This window comes from Talpa occidentalis, unplaced genomic scaffold (assembly GCF_014898055.3).
Source record: "Talpa occidentalis isolate TD23 unplaced genomic scaffold, MPIMG_talOcc4v2.1 talOcc4.13, whole genome shotgun sequence".
Lineage (NCBI taxonomy): Eukaryota > Metazoa > Chordata > Mammalia > Eulipotyphla > Talpidae > Talpa > Talpa occidentalis.
In genome coordinates, this window is record NW_023601322.1 from 47,560,221 (window position 1) to 47,578,297 (window position 18,077).

At 38.3% G+C, this 18,077-nt stretch overlaps 1 protein-coding gene across 4 annotated transcripts in view; it reads left to right on the forward strand.

The window, feature by feature from the left end:
- PTPRM (protein tyrosine phosphatase receptor type M) overlaps nt 1-18,077 on the forward strand; it is a 796,148-nt gene that overhangs the window by 16,109 nt on the left and 761,962 nt on the right. The window lies entirely within an intron of this gene.

Consider the following 18,077-nt stretch of genomic DNA (forward strand, 5'->3'; position numbering starts at 1 on the left):
GATAAAAGCTGCCATTGTCACCTCCCCACGGGTCTCACCCACATCTGTGTCACCCAGTCCACGACCAAAAGACAAGCACAGTTTCTTTATGTGTCTCTAGGCTCCATGCGCCTCCTCCAGGTCTCCTTCTGGCTCCATCCTGCTCCTTCCTCCTTCTCTTCTGCAGCTTCGCCTCTTCCTGCTCAGCTCCACCCTCCCTTGGGTGGGGCAGGGAACCTCCCCCTTTCCTGGGGACCACCCTGTTACAGTAGCATGGGAAAAAAAACCAGGATTTAGGATTAAGAGACTACATTCAAGGCCCACCCTGCCTGCTGCTTAGCGCTATCTCAGAGAGAAGTTGTTTATCCTCATTGAACTCAGACTCTTATCTGTAAATTGGGTCATTTCAATTGCATTCTGAGTCATAGATTTGCCTCAGAGATAAGATTTGATAATGGGCTGTATAAAAAGAAACTCTAACAAATTGGTAGGTCTCTGGTTATACTCTGAGTGTGATAATTGATTAAACCTGAATTCTCTTGGTGACTGAATCATTTATCAGATGTGAAGTTGTCTTTCTGCAGCTGGTTTCTTCATCTGTGAAAAGGGATGAAGTCTGCCCCCTTACATTCTATGGGAAACTTGTGCCCAGTCTGTCACCACCGTCTTCTTCTGAGAGCCCAAGGGCGTGCAGTAACCATGAGCCACTACCTCATATATTTCCTTTATGTCTGCAAGTGTCAAAGGGTGTGGTTTTCCCCCAGCCCCAGGTTTTCTTCCATTTATAATCTGATTCATAACCTTGTTGGCATTTCCTCTGATTTCCTAGGAACAAGGGAAAAGGAAATATGAATGTTGCATTCCACCTAGGCATTTGGGTGCTTTACATATTATTTACACCAAGGCAATCCTACAAGGTGACAGTGGAGTTACTTCTGTATTTTATGGAACTGAGACCCCACACAATCCTGCGTGTCATGCAGACAACGGATCCCCAGTTGTTTGTGGATCTCAAAGTGCTCCTTTCCTCAAGTGCCTGTTGGGCCTGTGTTCCTGTTACTACTCACTGTGCCCAAAGCACATGCCATAATTTTTGAATGTGCTTAAGTATTTGGTACAATTTCTCATGTTGATGTTAAAAATAATTGTAAAGTTGGCATAGCTCAATAGTGCAGTATTGTTACTGCTATTTTCCTGCCCTCCGAAGTAGTAAGTTAGAAGAAAATGCATTAAGTAGCTTGAATGAAATTAATTGCTTAGAGGCATTATCTATATTTTTTCTACCAGAGTAGAGGGAGAGCAGAATGTTGTCTGTGGTTTCAAATCCTCTAGATAGGTTTGTGTTTTTGTAATTTGTTGTGTTTATCACCTGGAGGTTTGATTGAGGTGAAAGGTATATAGTCCACTGCAAATCTCTTGTCTGTGTGCATAAGTGGGCTCAGGGCAAAATGTCACTAAGGTCAGAGATAGTTTATTTTAAGACCATTCATTTCAGGTAGAGGTGGGCAGGCCTTTGGAGATTGATGCTAATCACCTACTTTAAAACAAATTGCATTTTGTTTTAAGGTTAGACAAAGGCATAGAAAGCCTGTATGTAGATTCATATTTGAAAGATGTGAAACAGTCCAATGAGTTGTATCTAATTGCAGTCACCAGGGGAAAAAATTATTTGATATAGAATAGACTATAGAGATTATGCACTTTGATTACTTACTTAAATCACTTTTTGTAACCTTGTGGGGAGAATTATACTAAAGTAAACTGCATTAATAAAAGTAGAATAAGTGGACATTAGGGGAATATTAGACTCTTCACAGTGATTTTTTAAAAATTATGGGATACAGACTTTTTACCAAGATTATTTATAAAATGTTGGTCATTATCAACAGATACATATTGTATGTAAGTACTTACTTTGGGAAGATTCTGGAGCAGCTGGAGATAAAATGAGGTGGTTTGCTTATTGTGAAGGATGAGGGAGATTATAGAACTGGACTATAGTGTTCTTCTGTTTGGTTCTGCTATCATGTGGCTTGTCGTTTGGGACATGTCTTGTGATTATTGCTCAAGTCTTTTTTCTTGGCATGCTTTCTGAATGCAGATTGTTCTATTCTGGACCATTATCACCAGCCCCAAGATTTATTGGTTTATACCTCAGTTCTATAATCTAAAACTGAACATGGGTGGGAAATCCTTAATGACTGGAATCATAGTCATGAGTGGTTTGCAAAGCATATTGTTTTCCAAAAATTAAGTAACTCCTAGGACTCATAGTGAAATGAGGCAGGGTGAAGTCCTTCTGCCATAGGAGGTGGCTGTGCCTTCATGGGGAGAGGACTCAGCTGGAATTCTGTTTTGAGGCTTTGGGGGTGGGCCTTGTGGGGTACCAAGACTATAATAAGGGTGTCCTCAATGAGGTTTCGCTCACAGAAAAACTTGAGGGCTATCCAGTTCAGCCCTCAATATCAAGCAAGGGAGCTTAAAGGTGCATCTGCAGGAAAGACTTTGAGGCAGGTCTCTCCCAGTTGAGCTTGCAGGGCCTCCCTCTGACAGGACTGCAGCTAGCCAGTGATCTTAGGAGCTGCCTGTGAATCCTGTGGACATTCTTTAGGCATTTAGAGGGAAGGCAGAGAAGTAACCTCTAAGTGTTATCTTTGTTTTTCTTTTAAAATGGGTGGCCTTGTAAGCAAGTGAGTTTTTGAAGGCAGTGGGCACCTACTTAGAGTAGACTCACAGGGAAAAGGGCTGGAAAATTGGAGAGAGGAACAAGCTGTTAATAGTTTATTTTCCTTTTTTTTTTTTAATTAGAAGATTGTGTTGTTGGTGACTTGACCTCTTTTCCTTGTTTCCATGCTGTAGACTGTGTTTGCTGCTATATTTAAGGATGAATGTGTGTGGGATGGGAATTTAGGCAGCAGTTTGAGAAGTATGGGGTTTTAGAGAAAGTTCATGAATAGAAAACTTGGCTTCTTTCATTCTTACACATATCACCCTCCTAGGCTTTCCTTTTTCTCCTGTTTCTTCTTTCCTTCTTTCCTCTTCTCTATCTTCAGCTAGTGTTATAGGTGAGTTTTAAAAGAAAGTGGTTAATTAAATATCCCTGCCCCTACACTGTCACCACTCCTGTTGAAATGGAGTTAGCAGAGCACAAGCTACACGCATGCTGTTTTTCCTCAGAAGGGTGTGTACAGGACAGTGAGTGTTGATCCAAATAGATGAAAGTAGTAAAATTGTTGCTTCTCCATGCCTGTGTCAGGCGCTGGCTGGTGCTTTATTTACTTCAGTTCTAGATAGCACAGCTGTACTTAAGGGTAAAAGTATTATAAACAAAAGAACAATGCCGCTTATTGAATACTTAAAATGTCTAGGCATTACTCTAAGTGTGTGTGTGTGTGTGTGTGTGTGTTAATAAAACCAACCTAATTCAACACTGATTGCCACCTAAATTCTCCCTATTTTATAGGCCTAGAAATAAAGCTCAGAGGCTAAGCAAATTGACCAAGCTCGGGCAAGTTGTAAGGTTAAGGCTGAGGTTTGAACTTGTTTAGCCTGACTGGAAGCCACAAAGCTCCTCCTAGTTGTTGCAGGAATCACTCTTAGAATCACTTTGTACACACCGTAAATTTAACTTGCTTCTGTTTGAAGATCCTGGATCTTTCTTGTGTGTGTCTTTGGATTGGTTCATTAGGAGTCGAAGGAGATAAATGGATGGCTCAGGCCTTGGCCCCTGAAGAATAGGATTAAGGAATTGAGGAGAACTCTAGTGTTAGGTAAGTTGGATAACTGTTAGATAGGTGTTACCAAGGTGAAACTTCTATTTTAGAGGACAGCTTTCAAAACAGAGCCCACACTTGGTTCTACTCATTTTGAAAACTATGCTATAATGTAATTAGCAAAATTGTTAAGGTCAGAAGCAAAATATGAGATAAATACTGCTTTAAGAGATCCTTCTCTAGAGAAATGTTTTTTTCTGAGTAAGTAGCTGAAGCTGATAAGTTCCGGAAATAGTGGGACATTGAATCAGGGCAGCTTTCTGAATTTTATGCTGTGAATCTAGTCAAAGAATTTTAAGAAATGGATACTCCCTTGCATATTGATAAGTTCACATATGGAATTTTACATGATATGTTTATACAGTTGAGAAGATTTACCTCCTATGGTAAAAGTTGATATTTTAAAAATAAAAACTTTTAAAAAATATTTTATAGGCATCCATAAGAAACAGAATCCATGGGCCTCCCTGTGGTGCAGGTGGTTGAACGCAGCGACGTGAAGCTGTCCGCAGCCTCTGCAGTGCTGGTTCATACCCGCCGGCCTCAGAGCAACCCACATGGAGAGCCAGACCTTTCCTGTCTCGCCCGCTGCTCCCCTCAGTGGTGTATTTCTTCAGTCTGCCTGTTCTGTTCCCCACTCTGTCTCTGGTGAATCCTCCCCACTCCTGCGCATATGGCCTGTACCCCGGCTCTTGTATAAATAAAATAAAAAAAAAAATCTTAAAAAAAAAAAGAAACAGAATCCAAATACCTAAAGGTTTTGATATCCTCTATTTTCCATTTAAAAATATATAAATAAGCTTTTATTTCATTGAGAGCAACTTTACCACCTTAATTTTTAATCTTTGAATGGGTACCTATATTTTATTTCTCCATAGAATCTTATCCTGTTATAACATGTATAAGTTTGGAAATCTTTTATTCATCACTTGTCAAACTTCTCTGTATCAAAATATATATAAAATTGAAACTTTAATCTATTTTTCCTTTTATGGGATCAAAAACTAAGTGGTTAATTTTACCTAATTGAATTATCACTGAAATTATTAGTATATAATTGATTTTTTTGATTTTGTGGGATTTTTCAAAAAAAATTAATTATTTTTAAATTTTTTTACATCATTATTCATTTTTAACAATGTTTGCTTCCCCCCACCCCCTCAGGTGTAGTCCTCATAGAGCTTCCTTCAACAATGCACCCGTGCACCATCACCTCAGTCCCCTGTGCTCCTCCCTCCCTCCCTTTGATCTCTCTCTTGCCTCCTCCCCTGCAGTATGTCTCTGATTTATAATTGTCCATTTTTGTTTTGTACTGTTATTATATTTTTACACTGATGTCTTATTTAATAAGGCTCCCGTATATTCCTGCTATAAGTGAAACCATCCGATAGTTTTCTTTTTCCTTATGACTTATTTCACTGAGCATAATTCCTTCTAGCTCCATCCACATTGCTGCAAATGGCATGAATATCATTTTTGATTATTGAATAATTCCATTTTGTATATATACCACACCTTCTTGATCCAGTCATCTATTGTTGGGCATTTGGGTTGTTCCCAGATTTTACCTATTATAAATAGTGCTGCAATAAACACAGGGGTACAGGTGTTCTTTTGAATCAATGTTTTGTGTCACTTGGGTAGATCCCCTAGGAGTAGAATTGCTGGATTATATGGTAGCTCCACATTTAGTGGATGGAGGAGCCTCCAGACAGCTTTCCATAATGGTTGGACCAGTTTGCACTCCCACCAGCATTGTAGGAGAGTTTCTTTTTCACCACATCCTTGCCAACATTTTTTGTTGCTTGTTTTTTTGATATGTGCCATTTTTACTGGTGTAAGGTAGTATCTCAATGTGGTTTTGATTTGCATTTCCCTCATTATAAGGGATGTTGAACATTTTTCATATACCTGTTGACCATTTGCACTTCCTCTTTGGAGAAATGTCTTTTAAGTTCTTCTGTCCATTTCTTGACTGGATTATTTATTTTGTTTTTGTTGAGTTGTGTGAGTTCTTTGTATAACTTTGTGATTAGTCCCTTATCAGTTGACTAGAGTGCAAAGATTTTTTCCCAACCAGTGGGGTGTCTCTCTGTTTTGGTTAATTTCTCTTTTGCTATACAGAAGCTTTTCAGTTTGATGTAATCCCAGGTATTTATCTTTTCCTTGACTATCTTTGCTTTGGGTGATGAGTCTTTAAAGATGTTATTGCAATGTATATCTTGTAGTGTTTTACCTATATTTCTATATATTTTCTGATTTCAGGTCTTATGTCTAGTTCTTTTATCCATTTTGAGTTGATTTTTGTTCACGGTGAGAGGTAGTGGTCTAGTTTCATTTTTTTGCATGTGGTGGTCCAGTTTTCCCAGCACCATTTATTGAACAAACTGTCCATGTTCCATTGCATGTTCTTTGTTCCTTTGTCAAAGATCAGTTGTCCAAATAAGTGTGGTTTTATTTCTGGGCTCTCTATTTGGTTCCATTGTTCTGTGTGTCTGTTTTTGTTCCAATACCAAACTGTTTTAATTATTATGGCTTTGTAATATAGTTGAAGCTTGGAAGTGTGATACCTCCTTTCTCCTTTGTTTTCATCGGTAAGGCTTTGGCTATTGGTGGTGTTTTGTGGTTTCATATGAATTTCATCTAATTGAATCATTTTTGAATCAACTGGGCTACAAACAATTATTTCATATCTGTGTGTAGATATTACACAGTACTAAACAGGATTTAACACCATATCTATTTATATTTTTATGAATATGTTGAGAAATTTTGTCTATGTAACTAGGTAAATAAGACTAGAGGATTTTTGTTGTAGTTGTAATAGTCCCAATTGGAATTATTTTCATGTTACAGAAATTTCACGTTACAAAATTTATGTTGAGGTTGTACATTGGAAATTTTTTTTTTAAATTTTTATTTAATTTATTTGTTTGTTTGTTTGTTTATTTGTTTATGCATGCACTGGGTACAGTCAGAAGCGCGGGAGGGTGAGAGAATTCACCAGAGCCAGAGCGGGGAGCAGAGCAGGCAGAAGGACCGAAGTACACTGCTGAGGGGAGCAGCGGGCGGCAGGAGAGGTCTGTGCGCCATGTGGGACCCTCCTCCGGTGGCCGGGGAGCAGCCGGGGATTGAACCGGCGCCCCAGAGGCCGCGGGCAGCTTCGCAACCCAGCGCTCAACTGCTGCACCACCGGGGAGGCCCAGAAATTATTTTTTATGACCTATAAACTGACATTTTCTATTTTATTCTCAAAATTGTTTAAAACAATTCTTAAAATTGTTTAAAGTAAGAAATTGGAAACCAACTAGTCTCTTAAGGATTTGCTGTCCAGTCATGCATCTTTTCATTTGCTGGGAAATAAATCAAATAGAGCAAGTAGACCAAGATTCATGAATGACTATTAATTAAACCTGTTATTTTTTAACTTAAAGACACCACATATGGAAGTGGTTGTAAAAACAAAAATGATATTGATTTTAATGAACTTTTGACATTGCAGCTTTTAGTACATGTAGATATATTTATATCTATATATACCCATGTTTTTTGTCAAACCTTAGAAATGAAGATTAAATTTATCAGTGGATGAAATATATCTATCATAGGATCTTGTTAGTGCAACAGTTCTCATCAAACCTGTCAGTCAAATCAACCTTACTTTCTATCAGAGAAGCTCTAATTAGATTTTTAAAAAAGATTTATTTATTTATTTTATACAAGAACTGGGGTACACGCCAGATACGCAGGAGGGTGAGAGGATTCACCAGAGACAGAGGGGGGTACAGAACAGGCAGACTAACGAAGTACACTGCTGAGGGGAGCTGCGGGAGAGGCAGGAGAGGTCTGCTGCGCCATGTGGGACCCTCGCTGGCCAGCCGGGATCGAACTGGTGCTGCAGAGGCTGCGGACAGCTTCACAGTGCAGCATTCAACTGCCTACACCACCAGGGGAGGCCCTCAAATTAGTTTTTAATGTCAAATAAGGGTTAAGTTGAATTTGAGGAAAAATTTAAAAACAGTATAAAGAAATTACGTGCCAGATTATTTAAAGTGGTTTAGTCAAATTTCAATGATGCAAATTTAATAGAATAAAATATATTTGTAATAAGTTGTAAAACCATGGCAAATTATTCTGTTTCTCATAATTTATAATATAATGGACACCTAAAATTGTGAGATGTTTATAAAGTGACGATTACAATTAAAACTCATGCTGTTTTTCTGGTATGTTTATACTGAACTCTAGTGTTTGGCTTCTGGGACTAATTAAATAAGAATCATGGGCATACTTTCGGAAATAATCAATTTGGGAAGATAACAGGATCCATCTTTTTCTATGTACTTAGTAAAAGAGAGGTGTTTGCTACTCAATATAAATTGAAACGGCCACAAATTAACATAGCATATTTTAGTTAATAAGCAGTAGAAAATACCAAACGTTAATTAGACAATGACTGACTTTCATTGGAAAAATTACTTTTGTAAATAAATATTTGATAAAGTGGATTTTAATTATCTTATTGTGTAATGCATACTTAATCTAAACTAACTCATGTATTTTCATTTGTGAATATTTTCTGTATAATTTGAAAAAAATTGAAAAGCATTGCAATTCAATTTAAGAGAATCAGTGTTAGGAACATCTATACTTTTGTTTTGGTTGGTTTTTGTTTGAAGGTTCCAGCTAATGTCATATTTGATTGTGAGTTCTGTTAAAAAAGAATAATTATTTTAGATCAATTTAAAAGGGTTTTTTTTTGCATTTAATATTTACTGGAGTCATCTTTTTGAAAATTTCACCAATTCTTCAGTTGTGAAATGAGTTCTTTATGGTCAAGGGGAGGATGATCATTATATTGTGTAATACAACTGATTTTATAACAACACACGATGGCTAAAATATTCTATGTGTAGTGTACATTGGTTTACCCTCAAATGAACTATAGATATGACAGGGAAAGACATAAATCTCTGCAGTGAGTCCCTGTTTGATTAATCATTAAAGAAGTCTTTCTTGAGAGCAATAGCTCATATTATTTCTTTGATACCATGGATGTTTGTACATTTACAAATAGACTTTCCTTCTGTAAAGTGCGAGAGCTGTAGTAAAAGGGCAGACTGGAAAGAGACAGGGGTTCCTGATGATGCTAACATGGAAATTGGTGTCCCTTCCTCTGTCAGTGCTGTGTACCCCTTCATTTTTTGGTAGCTGTAGAGATTCCCTGCTCTGTAGGACATTCATCCTGGTACTGAACATTTTGGAGCAGGGCCTATGGCTTGGAGCTAAAGCCTTTATCTTTCTAGATGGAGACTTTTTTTTTTTTTTAAACAAAGACTTCATTTTTTTTTTTTCTTAGCACAGTATCAGGTTCAAAGCAAAATTAAGAGGAATGTACAGGGATTTCCCATATGTTCCCTTCCCCCTATATGCATAGCCTCCTCCATTGTCAACATCCCCCATCACAGGGGTATGTTTGTTACAACTGAATGAACCTGCGCTAGTACATCATAATCACTGGAAATCTATAGTTTTAAGTTAGAGGATCATCTTGTATGTCTGTAGGCTTGAGTAAATACCTAATGTCATTTTTCCATTATATAGTATCAAAAAGATATGATATAGAATATTTTTACTGCCCTAAAGGTACTCTGTGCTTCACCTGTTCATCCCTTCTCTCTATCTCCCCCAATATGAAGAGGCAGACATCTAACTGGTGAACTCTGCTTTACTACAATTCGGGCCTTGACTTAGTCTGTGACTTTGGCAAATATTTTGTGTCTCTCTGCCTCAGCTGCCCCTTCTGCAGTTGAAACAGGACATTATGACTTAAAAATAATTTAGATGTTAGGACTTTAGCTTATGAGTCATTATTAATCATTACATGAAAACTGAACAGTGATGTAAACTCATTTATCCCAGAACAAGTAAAATAACCTGGAAGAATCTTGCAGAAAAAACCTAGTTTCCCATTAGATAACTAAATCTTCTTGTTAGTGGACACTTTCCAGCTGAGTCCTCACCTTGTTCCAGGAAGCAGAAATATGAGGGAACATGAACCATAGGAGGCTTCAGAGATGCTTAGTGAATAAATTGCCCAGACACTTTGAGATACCCCTTTTCATTCTGTGTGGTCTTTCTGATGTTTCTTTAATGAGAAGTGGGTGGGAATCATCTTGTTATGAATCCTGAAGCACAGGTTAAGTGGTTTGTTCAGCCTTAGGAGAAGAGGAGAGTTTAGGTTTCCTTTGAGTTCTAAGGCAGCAAATCTTTTGTAATACACTACTTAGAAAATGATGCAGCACATTATGCCTTTACTAATAGTAAGTCAAAATTTTCCTTTAATTTTTTTTCAGAACATGCAACACTTGGCATCTAGTCACTATTTTAGTGATTATTATGCATAAGGACATTTATAATGTGCTTTGAGTGGGACTGAAAAAGATGGCAAGGCGGTTGGTTATTAAAGGTCAAGATGTCAGCCAGTGTTTCTTTTTTTTATCTATATCACTGGTCTCCAAAGTAGAATGCATACTCCTGGAGCATGGAAAAATGATGCCTTGGGATAGAAATATATTTATTAAAATATGATGAATTCACCCTAAGGAAATGAGTGCATATGGGGCCTCCCTGATTGCACAAGGGGTTAAGCACAGCACTCTGAAGCAATTTGCAGCCTCTGCAGCACAATTTGGATTCCTGGTCAGCCTCGGAGCTACCCAGCTACATGGCACAGCAGACCTCGTCTGCTGCTTCCCTCAGCAGTGTATTTCAGTCTGCCTGTTCTGTTCCTCACTCTGTCTCTGGTGAATCCTTTCACTCCCGTGCACCTCTGGCCTGTATCCCAGCTCTTGTATGCACAAATAAATAAATCTTAAAAAAAAAAGAGAGTACATATGTACAGAGAATCCCATGCAGGCATAGTTAGTAAAATGTTATTTGGAGTGGTGAAAAATTGGGAACAACCTGATACAGAGAATGGATGAAATCATGGTACATTTGTGTAATAGCATGCCATATAACCAATAGGAATAACAAAGAAGAGTATGTAAGGAAGTGAGATCATCATAATATAGTGATGGGCACAAAAACTAGGGAAAAAATCATGTGTATAGGATAAAGCCAATTTTATTTAGTGATTTAAAGTGTTTATTAAAAAACAATTAAAATATATAAATGCAAGCCAAAATATTAATAGTGGTTACTTTTGTATAATGGATGTGATTTTTTTTTTCTTTTGCAATTTACAAGATTTCCTTCTATAAGTTTATATATCTTTTATGATAGAATAGTTAGTTATGTAAGCATTGAATCATGTGCACTTAACTGAATAAAGAACCATGATGATTTTGTGAGTATGAATTGGCAAAGATGATGAAACAAATCAAACTAGAACTCTAGAAACTAGCAATCAAATGGGAAAAGTGGAAAATCCTGAAAGTACAAAATCAACTTCTGGTTTTCTTTGCTCTGAAATATATAAAACATATAGATATGAAATGTGCTGCAGTGTGACTTTTCAGATTGTACACTTAGTTGTCTTCTAATCCTCATTTGGCTGATTCTTTTTCTCTGGAATTGTTTCTTTGCTAGAGTGTTAATGGATTGCTTAATTTGTGAGCAACACTCTTAATTGTATTAAATCTCTACAACCTTATTAAGCATTTGTGCAGAATTAGATCAGAGAGCTTGGGGGAAGCTGCATGCCAGTGGTCGAGGGAGGGAGGAAGGATAAGTAAGGCTAACAAGTGAGCCTATGTGCTAATTGAGCTTTGCACCCCCCTCCCCCCATACAAATCTCCCATACAGATTGAAATCTCCTCCACTGCAGCAAGTTCAGAAGTATTCTAAAGCACAGAGAAAGGCTCCCTTGCTGTATGTTTAAACATCATTTCTGAGAAGGAGGGAGAGAGGTGGGATGAGATGTGTATGGGATGGGGGGAAAGAGAGAGCGAGAGAGTAAGAAGAATACCTTTCTTTCTATCTAGGGTGTCTTTTTTATCTGGGTGGGAAGAAATGAGTAAGAAGTAGCAAAACCTCTCGATTGCTAGATTCTTAATTTGGTTGCCAGTGTTTATATTTAGACTCCAGACAACAGGTATTATGTGCTTAAAGAAAAAGAGGGAAATGACTTTAGAAAATATAATTGTACCATGTCTATTTTGAAAATTAAAGATAATAACCTAAAATATATTGAATTTTTTTTAAGATTTATTTATTTATTTATACAAGCACTGGGTACAGTCAGAAGTGCGGGAGGGTGAGAGGATTCACCAGAGCCAGAGCGGGGAGCAGAGCAGGCAGAAGGACCGAAGTACACTGCTGAGGGGTAGCACCTTCTGGTCATGGGGGAGGAGAGGATGGATGAGATTTATTGATTGACTCTAGATTCTGGTTCTATTGACGTTGACCAGAGTGTTCTAAGCCCGTGTCCTAAATGAATCTATATCAATTGGTATTCCTTTGTCATGAAAGTTTATTATATTACTCTGCATTATCACCACCATAATGAAACTTCAAGGAAAATTTTTTATCAGTTTGTTGTTTGACTTAAAATTATGATTTCCTCCTCTTATGTATTTTAGCACTTTCTAATAAAACAATATTGAAGTACTGTTAAGGGTGAAAACTGATTGAAACCTGAAATAATTAAAATTTTTACCTTCTTATTAATCCTAATCTCATTAATGGTAATTTTCTTGTTGACATTGTTGTTTTAAGTTGAATAGTATCAAAGGTTTTAAGAGTTACTTGGAAAATTGAAAAATAAAGTCTGTAATTACTTTTTATATAGCCCATGTTTGTACAAGTGACATAGACTTGGAGTGTAAAAATAGGGCAGATAGAACAATAAGAAAGGAGAGGAGTAGGTGATGTCATCTTCTTAGCTCTCTGGAAGCTCCAACACATTATTTATTCCCTTCACCACGTCGGGAAATCAGTGAGAACCCCAAGAAAGGGTTGAGTCCCAAAACTCTCCTCTTTTCTCACAGGCATGAGTTGTCCCTGCTTCTTATTGGTATAAGCACAGGCCAATCTGGTGGCCTTGCTTCAAGCCAATTGCTATGCCCCACCTGTTCTGGACTTTTTCTGCTCCAGAGCTGGCAGACTGCTGCCACCTGAGGCAGGGACATTGCACACAATTACTTGGATCACAGCTTCTCCAGATGACTCAATGGCATGGAAGTTAGTTCCGTATTTAGAATCCCACTACTCTGGGCCAGCTGGTCAGTTGACCTGACTTTATGTCCAGGGAAGCTCTAGAATTGGGGATTAAAAAACTGCAGTGTGTGGGGCCTCCCTGGTGGTGCAGTGGGTTAAGTACAGCACTGTGAAGCTGTCTGCAGCCTCTGCAGCACAGGTTCGATTCCCAGCCACCCAGGGAGATACCCACATGGTGCGGCAGACCTCTCCTGCCTGGCCCACTGCTCTCCTCAGCATTGTTTTTGGTCCATCTGCTCCCCGCTCTGTCTCTGGTGAATTCTCTCACCCTCCCACGCCTCTGGCCTGTACCCCAGTTCTTGTATAAGTAAATATAAATCTTAAAAAAACAAACAAACAAACAAAAAAAAAAACCTGCAGTGTGTGTGATAAAAAATGGGTGATGTTGATAAAATCTCCCAGAAAGAAACATTACTTAGGTTTAATGAATAAAGACAAAGGAGGTAAAGAGAGAGTGTGTGCTGCCCTAGGGAAAGAAGTTGAATGAGAAGATAAATTTGCCCTTTGCTGTGGAAGCCTTCTATCATGGGTTGAAGAAAGATGCTGGAGGTTATTTCCATATTTGTGAGAGATGAAAAAATAATATGGCTCCCATTAGAACCTGGATTTGAAACATTTTTCTAGACATAATATAGTAGGTCCCTCAGTTCCTTTCATATTTCCTTGGTCCTGGTAATGATGTAAATACATTTCACATTCGTTTTCAGTTAGTTAAATATACAGGACATTTCCTGGGATGAAATCCATGGCAAGGAGAGTGTGCAGGGACGGCTTAGTTAATAATTGCTGGTGTGGAGTGTTCTGTTACTTTGTTTTTTCCCCCTTAATTGGTTGAGTATTAATAAACTCATGGTTTGTTCAAGGGCACAGCTAGTTTTTAATGGTCTTACAGAAATTTTGGGAAGAAAGCAAAAGAATTAACATAATAAATAATTATTGCTTCCGGGGTTTTTTGTTGTTAAGATAATAAAATGTTAAAAAGCAAGCTACTTGAGCAGAAAGTAATCGCTCTGACAAGCCCCATACAGGCTGCATTGACAATGAAGCGGCCTTCCCTCAATGTCAGCCAGATTTGCTTCCCACGGAAATGTTTCCTCGCAGTATGGAAATGTACTTTTCCTATCAACAGCATAGAATAAAACTCCAGGCTTCTAATTAATCTTGGTTGACATTTGATTTCATACCCAAGTTAAAGGCAGGAGGTGGTGGATCTCCCCCACTCCACCCTCCCACCCTGTACAGGACCACAGGCAAATCTCTCCATTAGTGTCAGATTGCATCTGTGTGTTTCATTGTTGCTGCCACATGCCAGTCATTAATGCATTAGCAATCACTTAAGTCACTTTCTACCTGCTAGTTCACTGTTCGAAGAAACAGCATTGCAGGAATTTTACTTTGCAAGCCTTTAACCTTGAATGTCTGTATTAATGGCATAAAGAGCTTACTCAGATCTAATGCTTTACAGATTATAACTTCCCTCTCCCAGCTGCACCAGTTGTGAATCTCAGCAGCATGGCGAGGAAGGGCACACACACACACAGTATGCAGTGTGGAGACTAAGGCTCGGAAAACCTTTCTCGCTTATCTAAGGTTTCATATTAAATAAGTACTGGAGCTGGGATCTGACCCAGAACTTTTTTTGATCAGACATAATGCTTTTTCCCTGAGTGGATTAGAGAACTCCTTAAGGATGGAGTTAAGTCTTAACTTTGTCTCTCTATACATCCACCCCTCGCTCCTTCTCCAGTCTACTTCCTGTCAATGTTTGGCAAATAGTAGATATTTTTCATTGGCAGATGAAAAAAAAAAATCAAATCAAATTTGTGGAAGGAATAGTAAAATCAGTTTCATTTATTTGAAGTGGGCCTTAAAGGGATAAGAAAATTCCTAACATAACAGAGAGGTATATATACCATTCACTGTCAGTTTTAAGCTCCCCAGATATCATATGAAGGTGGAAATGCAGAAGTCTGTTTTAAAGAGAAAAACAGGTTTCTTTGCTGCTTGTAAGTTCCATGGAGCCCCGTGTCCTCAGGTTGGACGATTCCACGGGATGAAGCTCTTCTTGTGAATAACGTCAATGTCGTCATGGCAGCAGAATGTGTGCAGCATTTTTTTTTTTTATTTTTAATCTGACTTCCCAAGTGAAGGAATAACTTGAGGACAGTTCAGTGAAGAGTACACTGTGGGAGGCACAGATAATATTGATGATTTGATTTTGGGACAAAAGTCTGCATACCTAGCAGAAAATCAAAATCAACAAGCAGCTATAAACCAGAGACACACTATGGGGGGGGGGAGGATTAGAGTCAAAATAGGGAGTGGAGGAATTGTATGGGGAATATAACCAAGATGAAAATGCATGTAATGTGCAAAAATGAAAAATGATGTAAAAATATATAAAATAAAATATTAATACATAAATAAATAGCTGATTTCAAATTGTCCTTGAACCCCTTTTTCAACACTGCATTTTGACAGCTGAGACCACAGCAGTAATCTCTCTCAGTGCCTTGAAGTTTCAGGTTCTTTCCATTCTTTGAGTGCTCATGAAATGACTTTGGCCAGGCCGGATATAGGAAGGAGCCAGGGCTGTCTGCAGGCTCAGAAAGAACTTGGTTGGGATCCCAGAATTCCCCTCCATTGAAGATGGCAGAGATGGCGTTTGCCTCGGGTGTTTTGGAGTAGGTAGTACCCTAGCGGTCACCACGACTGTAGGAAAACCTCAGGAAGGCTCCATGAAGTATCAAAATACAAGCATGCCCAATGCTTCCCGATGTGCTTCTGACAAGGATTAGCTGCAAAAAAAAAAAAAAAAAAAAAAAAAAAAAAAAAAACTCCTAGGAAGAAAACAGATTGACCTGCATATGTTGTGGCTTTTATATTGACTACTTAAGTGTTGGGAAATATCTATCAATTAGCAATTTTTGTTCTGGCATAGTTAATGTTCAGCTGATTTAGGGCTGGGAGGAGACAATAATTGGCAAAGATCGTTTGGTAATGCTTGCTCATGTCATCTTAGGAGGTGCAGCTTTGCTAGGGAGGCTCGGCATGGCACGTGCACTAAGTACTGTCAGGTCACTACATTAAGCGAGGAAAGTGATGGCATAGGTAACTTCAATAGTAATGTTACTCCAGCCACATTTTAATACATTTACTGTTAGACATATTAAAGCTTTCTGTTGATGATATGAATACTTCTGATCCTATTTTTGCTTGTTTGCCCTGCTCTACTCTTCATCTGGGAATGTTCATTTGAATTTGGTGTATATCACCTATGCTAAGGACACTTGAGGCCGAAGCAGTACAGTTATCACTTATCAAGATAAGACCTAACATTTCTATAATTTGGCAGTTTTTATTTTATCCTTTCTCAAAAACTTCATTTTGTCCTACAAAAAATAATCCCTTGAGATTGGTAATAGCTCTCACATTTTAGACATATGGAAATATGTCTAAGCTTGTGTGGTTAGAAACTAGCAGAGCTCAGGAGGTGAATATTGGCCTTTGGTTCCATGCCTGATATTCTTACCATGGGCTCACAGAGGACCTCTTCTCCCTGAATCTGGAATAGGGCATGTCACTTTTAACGTCCTTTCCCCAGCTGGCCCAGAACAAGAGAGCAGTGTGTTTCTTTGAAGGAAGTTAATCTAACTTATGGGAAAACTTGGGATCTAATTATCCTTATGTTTTAATAAGCCATATCTGAATCTTTTCCTGCCTTGACCATTGTGGCTTTTACATAGTTGATCTTTTTGGCCTGTGAATACTAATGCTGTCCTCTGGGCAGTTGGAAAGGAGAGATGAGCAAATTGGCCTGTTCTTGTCCCCACAGGCTTGCATTTTGGTGGACAGGACACACAAATGCATGTCAAATGGGACACAGAAAATGAGTACTACAGAGAAAGACACACCATGAACTGGGAGCTTACATACACAGGCGAATAGTTGAGCCAATCAGGGAGGGCTTACCTGAAGAAGTGACTTTTGAGCTGATCATTCTTGTTACCACAGGAGGCCATATCAAAAAGAATATCACCGAAAAAATTCTCTTGTATATCTGGTAAAGTCTGAAAGAATAAAGTGTTAAAATACAGTGTTCAATTATTTTACTTTAAAAGATTAAAAATATTGAAATGGAGACCTAATGATGAGAGATCCATCTGAATAGACAGAAGGGTGTAGGTTGAAGCAATGAAAGAAAAAAATCCTAATGGGAATGGGCTGTTGGAGAAGAGAACACGGTCATTCCACTGCTAGAAAGAGAGTATCAACAAGGAAGGACGTGGTTGGTAGTATGAAAGGCTGCAGAGTTAAGTACTAGAATGATATAAGCATTGAATTTGGCAATTAGGAGATGTTTAGCAACTTTCAGAGTGTCTAGACCAAAGATCAAGAAGACAAGATTTCGGGGATTAAGAAAATGTGAAAGGGGAAAGTATTTGTGGTGAGTAATGGATCATGCAGCTACCTAAGATGTAGTGGTTACCCACTGGATGCAGAGGGGAAACAAGAAGAAGCATGTATGTTTTACAATGAAAGCATATATATATATATATATATATATATATATATAATTTTATATCATTGTTCATTTTTAAACAGTTTGCTCCCCCCCTCAGATGTAGTCCCCATAGAATTCCATTCACATGCACCTGTGCACCATCACCACAGTCCCCTGTGCTCCTCCCTCCCTCCCTCTGATCTCTCTCTCCTCCTCCCCTACAGTATGTCTCTGATTTATAATTGTCCGTTTTTGCTTTGTTGTATTGTGCACTGTTACTATTTTTTTTACACTGATGTCTTGCTTGGTTCCCCTATATTCCTGCTATAAGTGAAACCATCTGATAGTTTTCTTTTTCCTTCTGACTTATTTCACTGAGCATAATTCCTTCTAGCTCCATCCACGTTGCTGTGAATGGCATGAGTTTATCTTTTTGGATTGCTGAATAATATTCCATTTTGTATATATACCACATCTTCTTGACCCAGTCATCTATTTTTGGGTATTTGGGTTGTTTCCAGGTTTTACCTATTGTAAATAGTGCTGCAATAAATATGCGGACGGGTACAGGTGTTCTTTTGAATCAGTGTTTTTGTGTT